Source organism: Neofelis nebulosa, chromosome 5, assembly GCF_028018385.1.
Source record: "Neofelis nebulosa isolate mNeoNeb1 chromosome 5, mNeoNeb1.pri, whole genome shotgun sequence".
Lineage (NCBI taxonomy): Eukaryota > Metazoa > Chordata > Mammalia > Carnivora > Felidae > Neofelis > Neofelis nebulosa.
In genome coordinates, this window is record NC_080786.1 from 118,678,971 (window position 1) to 118,700,488 (window position 21,518).

The 21,518-nt window shown below is 37.8% G+C and overlaps 1 protein-coding gene across 1 annotated transcript in view; it reads right to left on the reverse strand.

Moving 5' to 3' along the window:
- CSNKA2IP (casein kinase 2 subunit alpha' interacting protein) overlaps window positions 1-21,518 on the reverse strand; it is a 262,755-nt gene that overhangs the window by 147,352 nt on the left and 93,885 nt on the right. Inside the window, exon 2 of the mRNA XM_058731695.1 lies at window positions 763-909. The gene's annotated coding sequence lies outside the window, so the exon portion shown is untranslated. The remainder of the gene's footprint in view (window positions 1-762; window positions 910-21,518) is intronic.

Sequence of the window (21,518 nt, forward strand, 5' to 3'; positions counted from 1 at the left end):
ATAGAGGATTGCCTCACCCTGCTCTACAATGAAATTCAGGCCTTAGAAGTTGGCTTTCCAAATTATGGCATGCTTATTCTAAGAAAAAAGAATTGCCTCAAATAAAGAGAAGTATGTTAAATCATCATGTGAATAAGGAGGGGAAAAAATTGTTACTGGAAAGGGAGCAAAACCTTTCGTCTTTGACCCAGTGTCCCACAGAGTGGAAAACATTTACTTTGAGATTCCATACACAGGTCAATGTACCACAGAAGCCAAGAGTGGTTTTTAAAAACAATAACACTAACCATAAGCCACCCAAGAATCAGAGACACTTTTATATAGACCAGTTTCTTCCTTCACATACTCATTTTCAAGGCCACATGGGTTGAGGAAAAATTGTGCATCCTGCTTAAGTGGTTTTCAGTGTGTATGTGAATGTGTTTTAGTCCTGACATATTTTCCTATCAGCAAGGGTAAAAAAAAAAAAAGAAAAAAGAAAAAAGAAAAAAAAAAAGAAAAAAAGAATGTTAAGGAAAAGAAAAGGTTTATCTACTGCAATTTAAATGTATAAAGAAAAATTTCCACCACCTTCAAAACTTTAGATAGAATGCTTACAGAAAAGTTTTATTTTATTTGGGCTATTTGCACTTTAAATCCTACTAACTAACTGAAGGGTATATTGTTCAAAAACAAACAAACAAACAAACAAACAAACAAACAAACATAAAAGCAGTCTTTCCATAAAACATCCCAACATAAAAGATTAATTATGTACCCTACCTTTAATACTTGACTGCTTCTTGGCCAATGCATGCATTCATTTTTCTCGGACTTTTGACTCAAGTAAGACTTCCCTCAACCACCATAAGTCATTTGCTCTTGTTGCATTGCTCCAATTCTGCAGTCTTATTTTCTAGGTGTTTGATTCTTTAAAAAAAAAAAAATTATGTTTACTTATTTTTGAGAGAGAGAGAGAGAGACAGACAGAGAGAGAGAGAGAGAGAGAGAGCGCGCGTGCGCGCGCATGAGTGGGGGAGGGGCAGAAAGAGAGGGAGACACAGAACTTGAAGCAGGCTCCAGGCTCTGAGCTGTCAGCACAGAGTCCAATGCAGGGCTCAGACTCACAAACCATGAGGTCATGACCCGAGCTGAAGTCAGATGCTTAACTGCCTGAGCCACCCAGACACCTCTCTAGTAGTTTGATTCTTTACATGCCCCACATTAACCTCTCATTCAATCTTTTACTTCTTTTACATATTTTAATATGTAACATGAAAAAACCTAATGAATGAATGAGCACATGTATGAGTAAAAAATAGAATGAATAAGTAAATAAGTAAATGAACCAAGTCTGTTTACTTCCATAGATTCAGATAAATAGTTGTTTAGATAAATGTTATCCTTTGATTTAAGAACCATCTCAGTATGAAGATAGAAATAAAAAATCATAAGAAGAGTTAAGTGACAAAGTCAGTTTTTGATGGGATCATTAGTCAAATAACTCTCTTCTAGGTACATATTAAACCATTTGGAAAGGTTCTGGAGAGCAGTAAGGTACCATTTGGTACAATGACCTAGTTATTTACTAAATAATACCCTGTATGTGTGAAAAAGTAATGTAATTTGACTCTTTTATGATCAGAAGGCAATTAAGGCTTTGGAGAGTAAAAACTGCCTTTGAAAACTATGGTAATCAGCAAAGAGCTTCTTTTCCAATTTGCAGATTTGTGAAAGGATTGTCTTTTGTGAAAATACCAATAATGCCAAATGAACCTGTGTGGTTGGTACATTCAAGGAAGCCTCCTTATTCATTTTCATTTTAATAAAATGCTATCTTTGAAGGAGATTGTATCAACAATTCTATAATATTTTAAGTGATAGAAACTGAACTTAATAAATTCTATGCTGTCTCTCCCTCTCCCTCAAAAATAAATAAACATTAAAAAAACCTTTTTTTTAAAAGAGGTGCCTGGGTAGCTCAGTCAATTGAACATCTGACTTCGACTCAGGTCATGATCTCACGGCTCGTGAGTTTGAGCCCCGCACCAGGCTCTGTGCTGACAGCTCAGAGCCTGGAGCCTGCTTCGGATTGTGTCTCCCTCTTTCTCTGCCCTTCCCCTGCACACACTCTGTCTCTCTCTCTCTCCCTCAAAAATAAATAAATGTTAAAAATTTTTTAATAAATAAAAATAAGAAATGAATTCCAGAATATTATTAGTATCATTCTCTTCAAAAAAGCATTATCTAATTTAATTCCCACATAAACCTAATATGAAGGTATTATAATTATCCTTAACTTACACATGGGGAAAGTGAAGCATAGAGAGGAATAGTAACTTACCCAACATAAGTGAGGTTAGAGCTGAAATGTGAGCCCAATTCTGCCCTACTTTTGAACTCAAGCTTTTAGTCATTACAATATGTTCTTCTTCCTCATGTATAACCAAAGAATGTAAGCTCCAACAGGGCAGGTTTACTTATCTGTTTGGTGCACTGATATATCATAAGTGTTTAGTTCAATGCCTATCTCACAGAGCAGGATGAGACAATGGATGATTGATGATATAAATGATACATAGATAGATACACAGATAGATAACAGATTGATAATCACACACACACATAGATAAATAGATCTATAATATATAGATATATATAAATATCACAAATATATATAATTTAAATATATACATATATATTTATACATGTATGTATATATACACAATATATATGTATATATTTATATTATATATATAATATATATATAATATATATATATAATATATATATAATTAAAAACATTTAAAGTAAGAGAGGTACAAAAGATCCTTCTTGACCAGTTCAGCTATGACAGGAGGTCTGTTTTCACAAGCCTTGAAGAATGTGCTAGGTTTGAATGGACAGAAAACAGAAGAGAATTTTTATACAGGAGGAAAATTATTTTAAAATTTCAGAAGAAGAAAACAGATGAAATTGAGTAAGTACTGCTAAGAATATCGATAACTAATAGCAGGAGAAAAATAATATTAGGGTCATAAGGTACTGCTGATGAAAGAACCCCAAGGCCAAAGAGATGACTTAGCACTCTTTGAAATAAGCTTTAAGACACGTTAGGTGCTTAATTATGGGAACAGCAGGGTGAAAGGGATATTCATTTGTCAGCAGTATTCACTTCCATCTTTCCTCTCCATCTAATTTGTACCTTCTTTTCAAGGCAAAAACAAGACTACTTAGAGGTTATTTGCAAGAGTCCTTTTGAAGACAAAAATTTCCAAGAAACCAACTCCAGCCAATAAAAATCTGAATTTAATTATATGAGGAAAAATCAAAACTTGTGTAAAACAAAAATAAATGTTACAACTGGCACACAGTAATATAGAAAAACTCACTAATAAAAAAAGCACATTTTTTTGAGGCAATAAAACTTAGCCAATACTTATGTGGTGGAAAATCCCAACCTACATCCACTTTGCCAGTATTATTGGATAGTTTTAATTATCAAGACTCCAGAGACTTCCCTCATGTAAGGAAAATATTACTTAGAGATATAGGATATCAACTTTCACCTTATATATTATAATATATAGATGTTATTTTCATGGGTTTTCACCATGGGAGAAAATCCTTTCAAACAAATTACTTTCCAGTTTAGAATATTTTCCTGTACATCGGGGGCCAACTCAATAATTCTGAATGCTTTGAGAAGTAAAGCACAGGAAATTCTTTCATCTTTGAGTTGGCATGCTTCCTCTTCTACACCATAATATTGCACTTAGTATTGGTTGGATAAGCGCAAGCTGGCTGTCCCTCTGCCCTCCACAAACCACAACCATGATCATATTTATCTTATTTGAAGGGCCAAGTTCAAGTAAAAGGTTCTCAGATCAGGGTTAAAGGCACTAGCAGTTTGGCAAGATTGATTATGGTAAAACAGAAATGCCCTTTGTAAAATAACAAAGAAGCAAAAATGTCCATGTACTTTGTGTTTTGGTTTAAAAATAATTTCCTATGGTATACCAGTTCCTTATTAAATACCAATAGCACATTGTCACTAAATTCACCAAATCAAACATAATTTGAATCCCTTAACTGTTTTCCATATTTTATTTCATCACCAACTCAATAACCATTGCTTTATTGCATAGTCTCAGAATTTGAAAATCATATATTCTAAAAGTCTTTATGGACCTGAAGATGATTTTTGTCATAACTAATATTGAGCTGGGGTTATCCCTAGATGAAACATTTTTGTTCTACTGATTAGTAAAATATTAAAATCGACTTAGAGTTGCATGAGAGTACATAGCAGCTTGTACAAAAGCTTAGTAATTAAAGTACCAGAATGATACCATTAAAAAGCAAAAAGTTTTATATTACATCATAGAGAACTGTGCCTTCCTTCGTAGGATATAATTATTTATATATTTTTATATATATTATTTATTTTCAGGAATACTTATCTTTATTTCAGAAACATGAATAGAAATAGAAATTTCACTGTCCATGTTAAATGGATCAGTTATAAGTTCAGGATATATTAGAAACAAAAACATACAGACAAGTAAACAAGTTTGACCTATAATCTGTTGAACATTTTGGATTTTTTCTTACTCTAATGGAAATTTATAGTTAACAATCAAAGATTATTATAGAATGTCTTCTAAAAATAGACTTCCCAACTCAAAAATAATAATCCAGAAACACAAGTCCTCCTCACTTTGACAAAAGTGATTACATACATAACCCCATTTCACGTCCAAGTTAGCTACATATTTTATAGAAAGATTAACAAGTCTCCCTAGTATTTTGTGGGAGAATCATTAATAAATAAATCTCAGGCGCAGTTGCTAAATCACCCTGGCTACATTGGAGTTGCCCATTTGAAAAGCAGTTCATTTGCAAATTATTATCTGCAAATCAGGGCATCTGATTTTTTTCATTTTTCATTTAAGGCTCTGTTTATGCTGTGTCCATCATACCTCAACATAAGCCAGTCCCTTAAGATTTTTTGTAGTACTTCAGTTTTAGCTGCCTTTATAGATTATAAGTAACATACAAACTTCACAGACATATGCACATGAATCTTCTATTATGTGCCCTTGAAGAAATCCTGAGAAAATTGTAGTGAAAACTACTGGTTTAGCATCTTCAGTCATAACCATTTGAACTAACAGTACATTGAAAGCTGTGAAAGAATATTATTTCTACAAAAAGACCTCTAAACAGTGTAATATTGGCAAAGGAAATAGAAACATAATTTGTAGTTATTAAGAAACATCTAATACATTTAAAAATAAATAGGAGGACAAGGTTTTCCAGAGGATGGGGGTCTATAAAATTTTTCAACTGACAAGAATGGTTGAGTTAGATAAAGACATTTGGCGGGGGGGGGGGGGGTGTTAAATTTGCCACTGGGGACAGCATTAATGACTTGAAAGAAAAACATTAGCAAAGATTTTTAAAAGATAAAAATCATCAGATCTTTCCTCCTGTATATACACCAGCTACCAGTGAATCTATCTGCTAAGGAACCATTAGAAATTTGTAAGACAATATGAGTAAAAAATGTTTGGTGATAGAATCAATAGATCATCCCCTTACATTCCTTCTGAAACCATTAGATACCCAGTTATTGAAGCCAGATCCCCAGAATACATCCTAGAATCTTTCTCTCTCTCATCCTGTATATTTAAAAAATCATCATTTTTTTTTCTAAATCTCTTGCATCTATCTCATATCCCATACTCTCAAAGAATTCTCTGTTGCCAATTGCCTATATCACTAGTATTTCTCATTACCCCTTCTCCTTTTTCTCAATACATCTCATTTTTTCTCTAGAATTTAATATTTTTTAAATTTCATATAAGATCCTGTCTCTCAGAAATCCATATCCTGAGGTGCCTGGCTGGCTCTGTTGGAAGAACATGCAACTCTTGATCTTGGGGTCATGAGTTTGAGCCCCAATTTGGGTGCAGAGATTACTTAAATGAATAAACAAAAACTTTAAACAAAAAGAAATCCATATCCTATAGGATAAAGTCTTATCTCTTTACATTGGTGCCCTATGTAGTCTGTCCCTTTGCGTAAATCAATTTCACCCTCCATATCTCTGCTAAACACATTAAGCCTGCAGTGGACTCTCAAAGACAATATTCTTTTGTGACTTTGAAAAAAAAAACAAACTAAAAAAAGTTTTTTCTTCTTTCTTTTCTAATTGTCTAGTAAGTCCCTCCTAGTAAGTATGTAGCTCAATTGTCACCTCCTTTTTGAAGCCTTCTGACCGCACCTCACACCAGACTTCTTGCTCTTTCCTCTATCATAGCACATATCACGTTGTAATGGCCTGTCATGTGTTCTTGCTCACCAGAACCTGAATGCCGCAAGAGCAGAAATTATTTCTTACTCGGTTTTGTACATGAATCCACAATATCTGCAATAAGCATTCTAGAATTGAAGGAGTGAAATTAATGTTGTCCTAGATCCAGTTGCCTCAAGGCAGAGCCTGGAATTGGTTTCCATGCAAGGGATTCACTGGGGCAGTGCTCTTGGAGAAACCTGGTGGACACTGAAGAAACAGGCCAAGAAAGAAGCTGAGCAAAGGTGTGATTTTAACGGAGCCTGAGCCTCAGCCTGATCCCAGCAGGAGCTCTGGAGCACTGGCGGCATATCAGAGTTGTATCCCTTTGAGACAAGGGGGCAAAACTTTGGGACTTCTGTGTTAGCAATCGGTTGCACTCTGCCAAAGATTGGAGGGCAGTGATGGTGGGCATTATAAACTCCCTCTCCATCTCCAGGCAGCAACTAATGGCAGCCCAGGAGGTAAAAGGAAATAATGGTGAGCCTCTAGCAGCCAACACTTACTGCCTCTGAACCATGGGTACTTACACCTGGGAGGAATCTGGGTAAAACACCACCAGCTTCTACTACAAACATACCACAACTACACACATCAACACTATCACCTTTTCAGAAATTAGCTATCTAGAGATTTCCTTTTTATTTCATACCTGATTGCTCTCCTATTCCAGTGAATTCATAGCTCCACATCCTGAGGAAGTGGCTTCTTAACCAGACATATTGGGTTGCCTTCCATTACCTGAAATATACATAACTTTTAACTGTGCAAACACACCAAGGACATTAGTGAGCTATAGTGCAGTTATATAGTAGCAGTGGTGTGGTAGTTCTTCCAAAGGAGATTTCTAAGCAAATCAAATAGGAGAAAGCTGTGTTTCAACATCTAGGGCTAACTACAGATTAATATAATTAAAAAGGACACCAGATCCCCAGCAAACACTAAGAATATTTCTTTAGAAAATTTACTCTTTCCACTTACCATAGTTACCCTCTCTTTTATTCCCTTTTATTGGCGTGTGGAAATCTATGTGTTATATCTGAGATTTTTTTTCTCAATAACTTCACCATACATTAGAGTAAATAAATGATTGGCCATAGTACATGCTGAAGCCCTTCTTATAGGGCTGAGTCTGTGTGAGGCTTTATAATCTTTCCTAGACACTGGAAACTAAATAAATGGTATATCACTCATCATATGCTGAGCATGTATCTCAGGATAGAAGCATTTTAAAGGTTTGTAGCCCACAAAAACATTAATGTGAATAGACATTTATTAATATTCATGCAACATTTATACACACCAGCCCACACAAAGAAAAAAATGGAAATGATCTTTCCACTACATTTTAATATCTTTTCAGAATCACTGTATTATAGTAAACAACTATTCCAAATATTTTCTAAAATCAATGGTGTGGGGTATCAAAGAGCACTGGAGATAAAAGTAAGTCCCCAAAGGAAGTATTTCTTCTAGATTATAAATAAACAGAGGAATTAAAAATGAGACAGAAAATTCCTGCTAATACACATGCCAGTTTTAATCACGAGGAATGCAAAGATGCGTGTAGCAGTAAGAAGCTGCTGACCTTTTAAATGTTGATTTTGCGAATTTTTTGTTTACTGTACTGGATTCTGACCACACATTCCTATTAAGACCATCACATATTGATGAAAGAGAATTCTACTCACTTAAAGCTAATTTGAAGAAATATCTGTAAAAGTACAAGGGCATCTTGTGGCACATTAGCAATGGGTACAAAAGGTACCCGGCAAATGTCAATGGCAGTCATGTGTAACTGAGGGCAGAGAAGAGTGTGTGTTAATTCAGGAAAATCTGGCCCACTCCAAGGATTTTTACAATCCCTAGACTATTTTTAAGAAATTCTCAAAATTGAATCACACATTTAAAATGGAAAAAACAACTAACTGCATCCAATTCAGGTATGAAACTAAAGATAAGGAAATTCAGGCAGCCCTTGGCAGTGTGGTTGCAGCAGATAAAAATGGAAAATGTCCAAACCCTCTGACTGTAGAAAAGTCTCAACATTTGCATTTTGTTTCATTTTATTCTTCAGGCAGTATATTAACGCACAGGGATTACTATTATAATTCCCTCTGACGCTGAATGCTCCAGATTCCAGTTGAACACACAATGTATTATTGAAACCTTGATTTCTAATTTTTAACAATTGAGAAAGCAAGTGATTATATCCTTCTCCAGAACAATTTTTTAAATGACCTTCTATTAAACCAGCTAGACAGAAAAGAAGTACTTTAGTAATAAGAACCAAAATCAGGGTGTTTCTACCCAGACGAAATAAAATTAGTTGGCTAATTCAGACAAATAAATTTTGATATGAAGACAAATACAGTAGTGAGGTGGATAGAGCTTAGAAAAGCATTATTTGAATAAATTAAGTTTCAGACAAGTGAAGCTTTGATACTTTAAGTTCCGGAACTTTCACTTTAACCAGCTCATAAAAATAGTTCTAAACTATATTACATTATTCCTCATTATTGTATTTAAAGAAATCGAGTGTACTGATCTTTCCTAAGTAGGTTAGGATTATTTTACAGATGCCAAATATTTTCATGAATTAAGGGAATTTCTAAATTTGTCTCTAGACTGATCAAATACTGCTGTAGCATTTAAAAGTGGCAAAGAGGGGCGCCTGGGTGGCGCAGTCGGTTAAGCGTCCGACTTCAGCCAGGTCACGATCTCGCGGTCTGTGAGTTCGAGCCCCGCGTCAGGCTCTGGGCTGATGGCTCGGAGCCTGGAGTTTCCGATTCTGTGTCTCCCTCTCTCTCTGCCCCTCCCCCGTTCATGCTCTGTCTCTCTCTGTCCCAAAAATAAATAAAAAACGTTAAAAAAAAAAAATAAAAAAAAAAAAATAAAAGTGGCAAAGAGGGGCGCCTGGGTGGCGCAGTCGGTTAAGCGTCCGACTTCAGCCAGGTCACGATCTCGCGGTCCGTGAGTTCGAGCCCCGCGTCAGGCTCTGGGCTGATGGCTCGGAGCCTGGAGCCTGTTTCCGATTCTGTGTCTCCCTCTCTCTCTCTGCCCCTCCCCCGTTCATGCTCTGTCTCTCTCTGTCCCAAAAATAAATAAAAAACGTTGAAAAAAAAAAATTTAAAAAAATAAAAAATAAAAAATAAAAGTGGCAAAGAAACGTGCTCAAAATTACTGAAGTTAAGTATGAGATTTCTCTTTGGTGACACGTTCCCAGACCTTGAATTTTTTCTGGTTGATGTTCTTTCCTCCTTCAGACATGGGCCACTTTTGCATTCTTTGATACTTTTCACAGTGGCTCTCCTTGCTTCTTATCTCAGCTGCCATTCCTCTTGTCTGTCAGTTTCTTCCCTACTTTTACCCACATTTTTTTCTTTCTTATTTTCCTTTGTATTTCTTCAAAGTTCTCAGGTCTTCACTTTTGTCTCATAAAACTGATTTTGAAAACCAGCACCATACATGTGGATGCTGGTTATTTTTTCTCCTGTAGTTTTTGCATTGGTAACTTTTTTGGCAACTTTTGTTGATGTTACACGCAGTAGCCTTACTTTCAAATTATTTCTGAGTTTTGATTAAAACAGTTAAGAATGCCAAGCACCAGAGGGGCTCTGTCTGCAATGACTGATTCCCTACCTTTTATAATACCGTTAATATGTGCTTCCCTCCAAGGGCTTTAAAGGATTCCCAGCTTTTCCCCTAGATATTTAAGTTCCCTTTTTTTTTTTTTTTTATAAATGTTTCCATGACACTGATGTTCTGTATCAAAATATAAAAATACTTATAGAAAATTCCTTTCCCTTAATTATATTGCTTGTGGTAGGAGAAAGTTATTCTTTTTTTTTTTTTTTAATTTTTTTTTTTCAACGTTTTTTATTTATTTTTGGGACAGAGAGAGACAGAGCATGAACGGGGGAGGGGCAGAGAGAGAGGGAGACACAGAATCGGAAACAGGCTCCAGGCTCTGAGCCATCGGCCCAGAGCCTGACGCGGGGCTCGAACTCACGGACCGCGAGATCGTGACCTGGCTGAAGTCAGACGCTTAACCGACTGCGCCACCCAGGCGCCCCGAGAAAGTTATTCTTAAAAGACTTTTGCGGGGGTGTGAATAGATCAGAAATATCATTTAAATTAACAGGAATTTATTACACATCAGTCACATCCTCAGAACTAAACTGAATGTTGTTTAAAAGCAGGGAAACAAGAGCACCTCGGTGGCTCAATCAGTTAAGCGTCCGACTTCGGCTCAGATCACGAGCTCACAGTTCGTGAGTTGGAGCCCCATGTCAGGCTCTGGGCTGACAGCTCAGAGCAAGGAGCCTGCTTCGGATTCTGTGTCTCCCTCTCTTACTTGGTCCCTCCCCTGTTTATGCTCTTTTTCTCTCTCTCAAGAATAAATAAAACATTAAGAAAATTAAAAAACAAAAACAAAAACAAACACAAGGAAACGATCTAGAGCCATGTTAAAGATATTAAAAAATACCAAAATAAGATAATTTTCTTAGAAGCAGTTTTTTGCTCTAAAACAGTTATATTCCGGGGCACCTGGGTGGCTCATCAGTTGAGCATTCAACTCTTGATTTTGGTTCAGGTCAGTCTCATCGGTTCGTGGGATGGAGCCCTGAGTCGGGCTCTGTGCTGAGAGCGCAAAGCCTGCTTGGGATTCTCTCTTCCTCTCTCTACCCCTCCCCTACTCATGCTGTCTCTGTCTCTCTCAAAACTAAATAAAATTTACAAAAATAAATAAATAAAAATGAAAATTAAAAAGTTATATTCCATTGATTGATTTGGCTGATTAACTTATTGATTGAACTTCCAAAATGTTGTTAAAGACAGTCATTTCCCCTTAAAAGAAAATATAGCACTATACTCATATCATTGAGGCTAAAATAATTTAGAACCTATTTAGGAAGTATGAAAAGATGAACTGAGGCATATTAAAAATTGTAAGAGTTTATTTGAGCAAAAATTCATGGACATCGGGCAGCACCAAACCAGAAGTGGTTAGGAACATTCTGCCAACAGGCTCCAGGGAAAAGACTTACACAGAGAGAAGAGTAGAAGCAAAGAAAAAAAAAGAAAAAAAAATTGGACTGGCTACAGCTTAAAGTCTGGCTGGCTGTTTGTGACTGGTAGTCCTTGGTGTTTTGATTTTGTAACCTTGAGGCATTTACAGGCTTTGATTTTGGTTTGCTTATTTAGGCCAACACAGCACTACGGCCACCTCAGTCTACTGGCCTCCCTGTTCAATTAATGTAACAACACTTAAATATGTTGGTGGATTGTTTCATTTCAGCGGTTCATGCCGTAAAATCCAACCCTATTAACTAATTTAAAAGGCCCTTTGCAGCTGGTTTCTGCTTACCTGTCCTGGCTGACCTCTATCCCTATGCCCAGGATCGCTGTCAGTTACCTCACTCTGACATACTTATTATCACTTGATTTCTCTCTACGATCTTTTCCTTTATTTATGACCATTCTCCCACCTCCCACTCTCTTCTGCTAACTTTGGCTCTTTGGGTCAATTTAGATGTTAATTCTCCAAGAAACCTTCCAGAGGCCCTCCTCCCTGCAAGCCCAGGCCAGAGTATGCAGCATAGCCAGCTTTAGGACGGCATTATCTTGACTTTCTGTACAGTTTCTGCATTTCATAGCCTGCAAAACCAACCAAAATTGAGACCTTTCCTGAAAGGCACACTAATGACAATTCATTTAGGATGAGATTTGGTTTCCTTAAAGAAAAAGCCAGACTAATATTTATATAAACTTCTATTTTACTGTAAACATTAATGAAAAAAATAGATATGATTTTGAGCACAGGGCAGAAGCTAACATTTTTCAGTGAGGATCTTGCATGAATAGGTAATCAGCAAAAAAGAGAGTAGGGATGTTAAATGGGGAGGGGCAAGAGAGATACGAGGGAAATATTACTAACAAGGTGGCTTTTGCCACATTCTGACTAAATGTAGTGGGAATACATTTCATTTTCAACTGGATCATTTATATGTTAATAAGGTATCTAGAGCAGTGATGTGGCTACCAATGGAATTAATCACATGTTTTCTATTTAATCCAAAGACACTATGGGATATGCAAATATTCAAATGTAATATTAATTGAAGCAAAATAATATGACCTTGGAAAAGTGGTCGACCAGAAATTAATGTTTATATATCCTAAAACTCCATTGTTTGGAAAGAATATAGCAATGAGGGGAAAGGCAGAGACTTGATTCTATGACGCATTTGTGGATTACAATCTGAGATCTTCTGAAGAAATACCCTGAAAAATACAATAGTGTCAAAAATAAATGAAAAGTTGGAGCCTATAAAAGAGAAAAGTAAATATGGACTATGATTTCCTACTAATGACTTGTGAAATACGTAAATGAGGCTGACATGTATAGTGCATTCCACGGAAATAAATTACATGAATAAAGAATGAAATCTTCAGGGAGAAGGAGTTGTCACTTGTGTCTAGTGGACACCAATCTGAAAAATGAAAATTAATAGATAGATTTCTTTTAGAAATATCCTAGGATATTTTTATTTTTTTTATTTTTTATTTATTTTTTTTTAACGTTTATTTATTTTTCAGACAGAGAGAGACACAGCATGAACGGGGGAGGGGCAGAGAGAGAGGGAAACACAGAATCGGAAGCAGGCTCCAGGCTCTGAGCCATCAGCCCAGAGCCCGACGCGGGGCTCGAACCCGCGGACCGCGAGATCGTGACCTGAGCCGAAGTCGGAGGCTTAACCGACTGAGCCACCCAGGCGCCCCGGATATTTTTATTTTTATCTTAAAGTTTATTTTTCTATTTGAGAGAGAGAGACAGAGCAAGCAGGGGAGGAACAGAGAGAGGGAGACAGAATCCTAAGCAGGCTCCGTGCTGCCAGCACAGAGCCCAATGTAGGGCTCAAACTCACAAATTGTGAGATCATGACCTGAGCTGAAGTCAAGAATCGGATGTTTAACTGACTGAGCCCCACCCAGGAGCCCCTAGGATATTTTTAAACTTTGGATTAGGATCAGTGTGGCTATTTAATGGGGTGCATATATGTGTATTTGCCTATGTGTGAGTGTAGATAGATTGATAAAGACGGATAGATAGATGAATACATAGATATTTTCATACATGGCATGCCTCTTATACTTCCACAGATAACTTTTATTAGATATGGAGCAAACATCTCAAATCTCAACGAGATAGCAAATCTACTTCATGAGTACTCATGAAGTACTCATAAATTAACGTCTGTTCTGTGAACTCTTCATCCCAGTCATCTGTCTCGTTTGACTTCCAGAACTCACTAGTAGCCAGCAGTGTATCTCAGATTCTTTGCTCTATACCCCTCTTGTCAATGAACTAAACTAATAGGAAGCGCTCTTAGCCACAGTTCGGTTTTTTTAACCTCAATCTTTCTTCTAAACTGTTTCTAACATCTGTCACTATTAGTCCTTTGAAGGTAAAGTAATGGCTGAGAATATACTGCATGCCTGCCAATCTAAGGACAGTTTTGAAACGATAACAAGTGATTTATAACTACTTACTGACAGATGCAGTTTGGAATTCTTCCTTAAGAATCCAGTCCCAACAAATAAAAATGATGATGATAAAATTCAGCTATGACTTTTGATTTAATGATAAAACTCATAATCTCTAGCCTTAATATTTTCAGAATTTTATGTTAAATGTGAAGCCAATAAAACCTACGCAGCACGCAGGAGTACTGGGGGTTGGAGGAAAAGGAAGACAAGGCAGTGTGGGGAGGGGGGGAGGGGAGGAGGAAACTGCATAATAATGCATTTTGGGGAGTCTAAATTGAACTGTATCTTTGTGACAGTTATTTAGGAAGTTCCAAGTTTTTCATGGTTTCCTTAAGTATGGGGTCTGGCAATAAAAAAATAATCTGGCATTTATCTTGTGGAATTCAGGCAGCCACAGAAGTCCAAATAAATCTAATTTCCATGATTCCCGTGATTTTAATAGCCATTTGCAGCATGGAAACTGTGTGTTTGCTATTAAATTAAAACTATAAATATCAAACAATCTGTACACCATAAATATGTAATAATTCTGGAATGATCATGTGACTTCAATTGTTCCAAATATAATCAAGGCTATGCATTCTCACTAGATGGAGGAATCTAATTTCAGAGGCTTAAGGTCAAACGGGGCAAAAGGTAGTGATTTCCTTACAACCTTCTCTCAGCCCTCATCCACATGCTCTTTCAAGTCAGGTTAAAAAACATAAGAATGTAACAAAATGTCACTTTCGTTAACAACTTTAGGTTATGTTTCTATCTACATCTAATTTTTTAAAAGTTAGTGGACAGAAAGTCTTCCTGAGGTGGAAACATAGAGCACAAATCCTGAGATTCCCTCCACATGTAAAGCTCTAGAACTAACTTGTTACTCAGTATCATTTAAAACTTGCCTCCCAAATTCCTTACACATAAACCAAACACTGAATTCCTATGTCAGCAGGCATCATGTCCAGAGAAGAATCAGTACTTTCTATAGCAGTGCTGACAATATCCCTGAAGGGAAGAGAGAGGATGAGAAACCCTGCCCTGACTCACAAATTTTGGGATGCATACAGAGCTCTGTGCTGACAGGAGAAAACACAGGGATAGAAACAAGAGTCATCGATGTTTAGCATCATCAAGCAAAGAGAACTTCAACTTTCCTTATAAAAGGAACTATGTACCCTGTCCCCCTTACTTTATGTTCGATTCTAGCTCAGAAATTTATACATTGTTTTGAATCTTAATATTGAATTTTAATGTTTTAATGCTAGAAGAGATCTTGGGCATTGACTAGCCTAGAGCAACAGATTGTGAGTACATAGGTTTCCATCCTTTACACTGACTCCAAGCTCCTTTCTCTTCCCAGAATGCTACCTGCCACTTTAGTGTGATAAGACTCTGAGGAAGAGAAATGATATCACAGAAGGACCTTCATTCTTTCACTGATAGAAGTTCAGGAGGATTAACAAACGGCATTACCCAGAGGCCACAAAGTCAAATGTGAGTTAGGGAGGTTAAAAAAAAAGAGAGGGAGGGGGTGACTGACTGGCTCAGTTGGTGGAGTGTGCAATTCTTGATCTCCAGGTTGTGAGCTCGAGTCCTAAGTTGGGTGTAGAGATTACTTAAAAATAAAAAATCTAGGAGCTCCTGGTTGGCTCAGGGCTCTTGATTAAGCACCCAACTCCTGATTTTGGTTCAGGTCATGATCTCACAATTCATGAGTCCAAGCATCAGGCTTCGGCTGACAGTACAGAGTATACTTGGGATTCTCTGTCTCTCTTTCTCTCTCTCTCTGCTCCTCCACTCATGCTCTCTCTCTCTCTCTCTCTCAAAAATAAATAAATATTAAAAAATAAATAAATAATAATGGGGCGCCTGGGTGGCTCAGTGGGTTGAGTGTCCAACTTCGGCTCAGCCATAATCTCAGTTTGTGAGTTCGAGCCCCCCATCAGGCTCTGTGCTGGCAGTTCAGAGCCTGGAGCCTGCTTTGGATTCTGTGTCTCCTTCTCTCTCTGCCCTTCCCTTGCTCGTGCTCTGTCTCTCTCTCTCTCTCAAAAATAAAATGAAAACATTAAAAACATTTTAAATAAATAATAATAAATTAAAAAATCTATTTAAAAAAACGTTCTTAATACTCCTAAAACACTTCTGCTATGGTTTGAATGTTTGTGTCTTCCCCAAACTCTTTGTTAAATCCTAATGCTAGAGACCTTGACATAGATGTAAGGATTAGAGTTGTACACTACAAGTTGCATTAAACTATAAAATGAAGTTAATAACAGTTCTTTGTTCACCATCTTCAAAATCAAAATAGCATTTAGAGTTGTTTTTTTTTTTTTTTTTTTAAACAGGCCACAAGATTTTAGAGGGGAAAAGAAAAGTAGATCCTACACAGAGAAATATCAGAAAGTCCTGACATAACCTAACTCTCCAAATGAGGAAATACAGAAAGAGATTAAGTATTTTGCCCAAGGTCACAGTGTTAGTTAGTAACAGAGCAAGACCTAGAAGCCAGTCTTTCAGAAGTGAAAGCCTCATTTCCTAATCAAGTCTTCTAAATCTTATTTTATCTATAGTTCAGTGATCAATTTCCCAGTTGAAGTCCTACAGAAATAAATAAATAAATAAATAAATAAATACACACACACACACACACACACACACACACACACACACATATGTATGTGTGTATATGTGTGTGTGTGTGTGTATATATATATATAAATATTAATGATGCAACTTAATCAGATGATTTTCTTACCTTGACCACTGCACATAAAGCTATGAAAGGCAAGGTCAGAGTTGTCCTGGCTATAGGCTAAAGCGTAGTAATTTGCTGCCTGCTAATATTTATCTCCTATCTGACAACTCATATAAGGAGATATTAAAGCGATGATTCATACAGGTTTTCAGATTTCCTAAAAATCAGTTTCTGTAGAACATTCCATGTATCTTCATTGAATCCACCATCTACCTACTTTACAGTGGTAACTTTGAAAGTAACTTGCCTGCCTTCCTCCTTCCCACGGCCATGCCTGAGGATCTGAAATGTGCAAAGCGACCTCAGAGGACTGCTTCTAGCACACGCTGTTTTGTGAGCCCAGTGTAGAAACAAATACGTCTAGATAAGGCAGCTCATCCCTAAGCACATTTCTCTGGAGTTCTTGCCCAGATTTCAAGATCTAATTCACATGAAAACTATTTCATGAAATCTTTCCCAGCAAGCCTGACCACAGCGATTTTTCCCTACCAGGATGTTCTACAGGGTTCAGCTTAAGAACTACATGTTCAGCATTTTGTGTGCCCTGTCTTTAGTACAGAAACACCTCAAGAGTGTTCAGAGCCCCACCACTTCTTCCTACCACTGGTCTGCTGGGCAACTGGGACCCAAATTTAAGCAGGGAGAAGAGGGAGAAATCTTTTTATCCCATAATTCAGTTGGTATAATACTGAAACTTTCAAAATTCCAAAAGGGGCTCTCACAAAATGCCAGAGAAAAAACAAAATTGGAATAACAACAATATAGTAACAAAATTGAAGAAACAGTCCTTTTCATGGTGCACATTCTGTAACCATCAAACAAATTTAGTCCAACCACAGGCTGGCTTGGCTGGTTTAATTTCTGGGCATTTAGGCCCTAGGTTCTTGTCCTCACAACTCTGTCCACCCTAGATGCCATAAACTTAATTTGAGCAGTATTCACACTAGAGCCCTTGTGCTGGTCACCTCTCTGGGTAATGGGCCGCCAGTAAGCTCCCTTTGAGTTCAGACTGCCCTTTCATCTGGGCAACTACTCCCTCATAAAAACCCAAGTTCTGACTTTCTGTGCCTTGAGAAAAACCCTTTTACAAACTTTCGCCAAGGTATCATGACTCTGACAACTTCCTATCAACTTCCATCCCCGAAGTCAAACATACTCACTTACCAGATTCTAAGAGAAACCGAACACCTACACAGAGAATATTGCAAGCTCTATCCAGGCACTCACAGACCCTTGAAGGTCATGTTGAGAACCTATATTTTAGAGTCTAGTGATTTCATGGCCTCAGACAGGGACCACCGTTCCCCAGAAGTCTCTTTCCTTATGTGATTCCCCTGCCTCCCCTGTTCTGCACCCAACACCAACAGCAGCAGATTTCTTAAACTACCCACCCTCATCTGGCACTCTCACCGACTTCCCCTGTGGAAAGAATACTTTTAATTTTCTGTTAATTTGTAAAGCAGAGAAGATGGACACTCTCTAGCCCTTCTTTGATGAGGTTGACACTTTTTCCCCCTTCTCAGATCCTCCAAAAGGCCTCCTCCAGGGGCCTTACAAAAATCTACACTTTACAATTAGACAGTGTTAAAATGCACTTACAAACACACACACACACGCGCGCGCACACACACACACACACAAAGAGAAAGAAAAGGTCATTCTCTTATGCTTTCCATTGTTTTTTAGTTATTAACCAGATAAAGTTACTTAATATATTGACTTTTTTTCCTCAATATATTTCTCCTCTCTCTTCCCTCCATTTAAAGACAATGCAACCTCTGTGACTTGTTGCTTCAGGGGAGGCAGACTAAGAAGTATTTTGAATGTCTTCCTTACTTTGGAATTTCAGACCAAAACCCAATGGACAACTTAGAGAATTCAAGAACATAAACAGAATAGCTTTGAAGAAGCATGAAGGAAAAATGATTCACCCCAGACTGAGGATATATCCTGGATAAGGAGATCAAGGCAACATCCACAATTCTTCAGAGTACAGAGGTCCCTCAAGGCACCTGGCAAAAACTCTAGAACCTAGATAGTGTTTCCCATGTGGTAGAGGTCACAGATGGGCACGCAGCCTTGAAGAAGTTCCTCATGTCCCAAACATGACAAGGAAGCAGTGGACTGGCACAGGATGTGAGGAAGCCATGCAGGGTGGAACCCTGAATTTCCTGACATTAACGTATGACCTGATAACTGAATACCAGAGTCCACCCCAGATGAATATATACAGGCCCCCACAACTATATGTGGCACAACTCTGGAGAAGGATAGGAAAACTCTAAAGTAACTGAGATAAAATTTTTCATATTAAATTGCTTTTTAGAAAACAAGTCCTTATTTTTTGTACAGTTGAGTTGGTGGCATGGGATTTATACTTTTTACTTTACTCCTATACCTTGTTTTTCCAATTACTTTTATGGTACTTGAAGACAAAGATCCGTCTTAAACTCCGGTATCACTAGAATTTGTCAAGCGCCTTGAATTTGATTAGCACTCACTGTTAATAAATTCTGTTTGATTAACATTATCAAATCATAAAATCTTTTAACTGGATGCATTAGAAAATCTTTTATTCCAATCTCTTTATTTCACTGATAAGGAAACTAACCCCGAGGATTAAATTTTCCAGGTCATAAAGCTTCATGTTTGTTTTCCTTCTAGAATAACTTTTATCTTCTAAAGTTTGAGGGCTGTATTGTTGGCTATATTCTCGAAGACTGGGCCTCATTAACTGATACCGCAATAAAGCTAATGGATAGTGCACATTTGTCTACTCAAACCCTACCCTAGTGTTCAAACTCCTTTTAGAAATACGAAGGACATTGGTCCAGGCTCTCTTCTACACTTCCTATTGCTGTAAGAATGTCTTCTTTCTTGGAATGCTGGCTGATGAGCCACTGTGTGTGACTGCCTCTCCAAGCCTCCCCTCTATCTTCAGAAAAACATCAGGAGCCTCATTTTTGTCAGGGTGTATTCCACTCAGAGATGTCCTTAGGGGACAGTAAAACTAGAAGAAGATTGAGAAAGGTCCCAGGCCTTGAGGGAGAAGATGTAGCTTTGCCAGATGGTGCTAAATAAAAGCCTGAATTGTTATACAACCCCTTTGACAGAGATCAAGTGCATAGACTCATTCCATTTTTAACCAACATCACTTTGTCTTCTGAATGCTTGCTGTTTTTTCACATTTTCTTTTCTCAAGGCTGTGTCTGGCTTCATTTTAATTTCATTTAACCTATATGAAATATCTGCAGAGGTGAAAAACTAAAATGCCATAAACTGGGGACTCTATTCTCTCACCTTTTCCCTTCTCCCCTTTCCTCTTGGGCTTATTCCTACTATAAAAGCAAGTTTCCCCAAATCTTCGGTCTTCAACTATCTCCTTCTCCCTCTCCCTCTCCCTCTCCCTCTCCCTCTCCCTCTCCCTCTCCCTCTCCCCCTCCCCCTCCCCCTCCCCCTCCCCCTCCCCCTCCCCCTCCCCCTCCCCCTCCCCCTCCCTCTCCCTCTCCTTCTTCTTCTTCTTCTTCTTCTTCTTCTTCTTCTTCTTCTTCTTCTTCTTCTTCTTCCTCTTCTTTTTAATATCTGTATGAACTACCAAGAGCCCAGCACAGGGAGAAGGGGAAGAATGGATAGGTTGAGCACAGAGGACTTTCAGGACAGTGCATGTCCCTGTAGGATATTATAATGATGGATACATGCCATTATAATTTTGTCCAAACCCACCGAATGTACAACACTAAGAGTGAACCCTAAGATACACTGTGGACTTTGGGTGACTGTGATCTGTCGGCATAGGTTCATCCTTGGTAACAAATGCTCCACTGTGGTGGGGAATGCTGATCATGGGGAAGGGCCAGGCATGTACATAGGGTAGAGGGTGTATGAGAAATCTCTGTACCTGTCTCTCAATTTTGTTACAAACCTGAAACTGCTATCAAAAAAGTCTTTAAAAATATTAAAAATTACAATTGTAAGACCCTGAGCCCCATGAACCTACTACAGTAGAATACTCAGCATCTCTACAATATTCCTTAGACTACTGACTCCAGCTTCAAATTTTTAGGCCAGATTTAGGTCTTACCTCCTACCCCATTGTCGTGCACACTGTAGCTGCTGTCCTTGGTTCACGGCCCAAACAAAGATAGAGCTTCTGTTCATGCATTTCCATGAGCACTGTTAAGTCAAAGTTATTGTATCCACTTGACTAAAGGTATGGGAATAACTGAGGGAGATTATGGCCCAGGACCAAATAAGGAATTAAGAAGAATATTTAGACAGCATTTTTCTTTCAAAATTCCTTAATTTTCATCACCATGGGGAATTTCTCCAGTCACTTGTGTTTTCACCTTTGTCCAGCAAAATTTGCTGGGTCCCATTCCTATCTTCTATCCCAAAACCCGTCTCCTCTCTGCTATCTGCTTCTAGACCCCTTCAATCTATCAACCCTTCCAGAGACCATATTAGAATCCCCATCTTCCTCTTACTTAATCATGCAGCACAATTTATCTCACATTTGTTTTATTCTCTACTCCAGGCCAAGTTTAAGCCTACTTTCACATAACAAAAAGTCCTTGTCATGAAATTTCCTAAAGAAAAAAGCCACATAACCTGCTCCCAGGTTAATTATCATATCCCATTGTGATGGAGAAGCAGCAGCACCCATTTCTAACAGCAACTGCTGTTTCCAAATGTGAACACTTTGAGCCTCTGTGTGTCTGAGAAACAGTCATTCTAGGAGGATTTGCAAGTGGAAGTACCTTCCTCTGAGCCTTATATTTCTGCTTAGGAATGATCAAACCATTCTGAAGCATCTCCACTGTGGTCTACTTACAACTGTGCCTCCTACATCAAGTCTCGCATGGTAGGCATAGTTCAAAACAGATG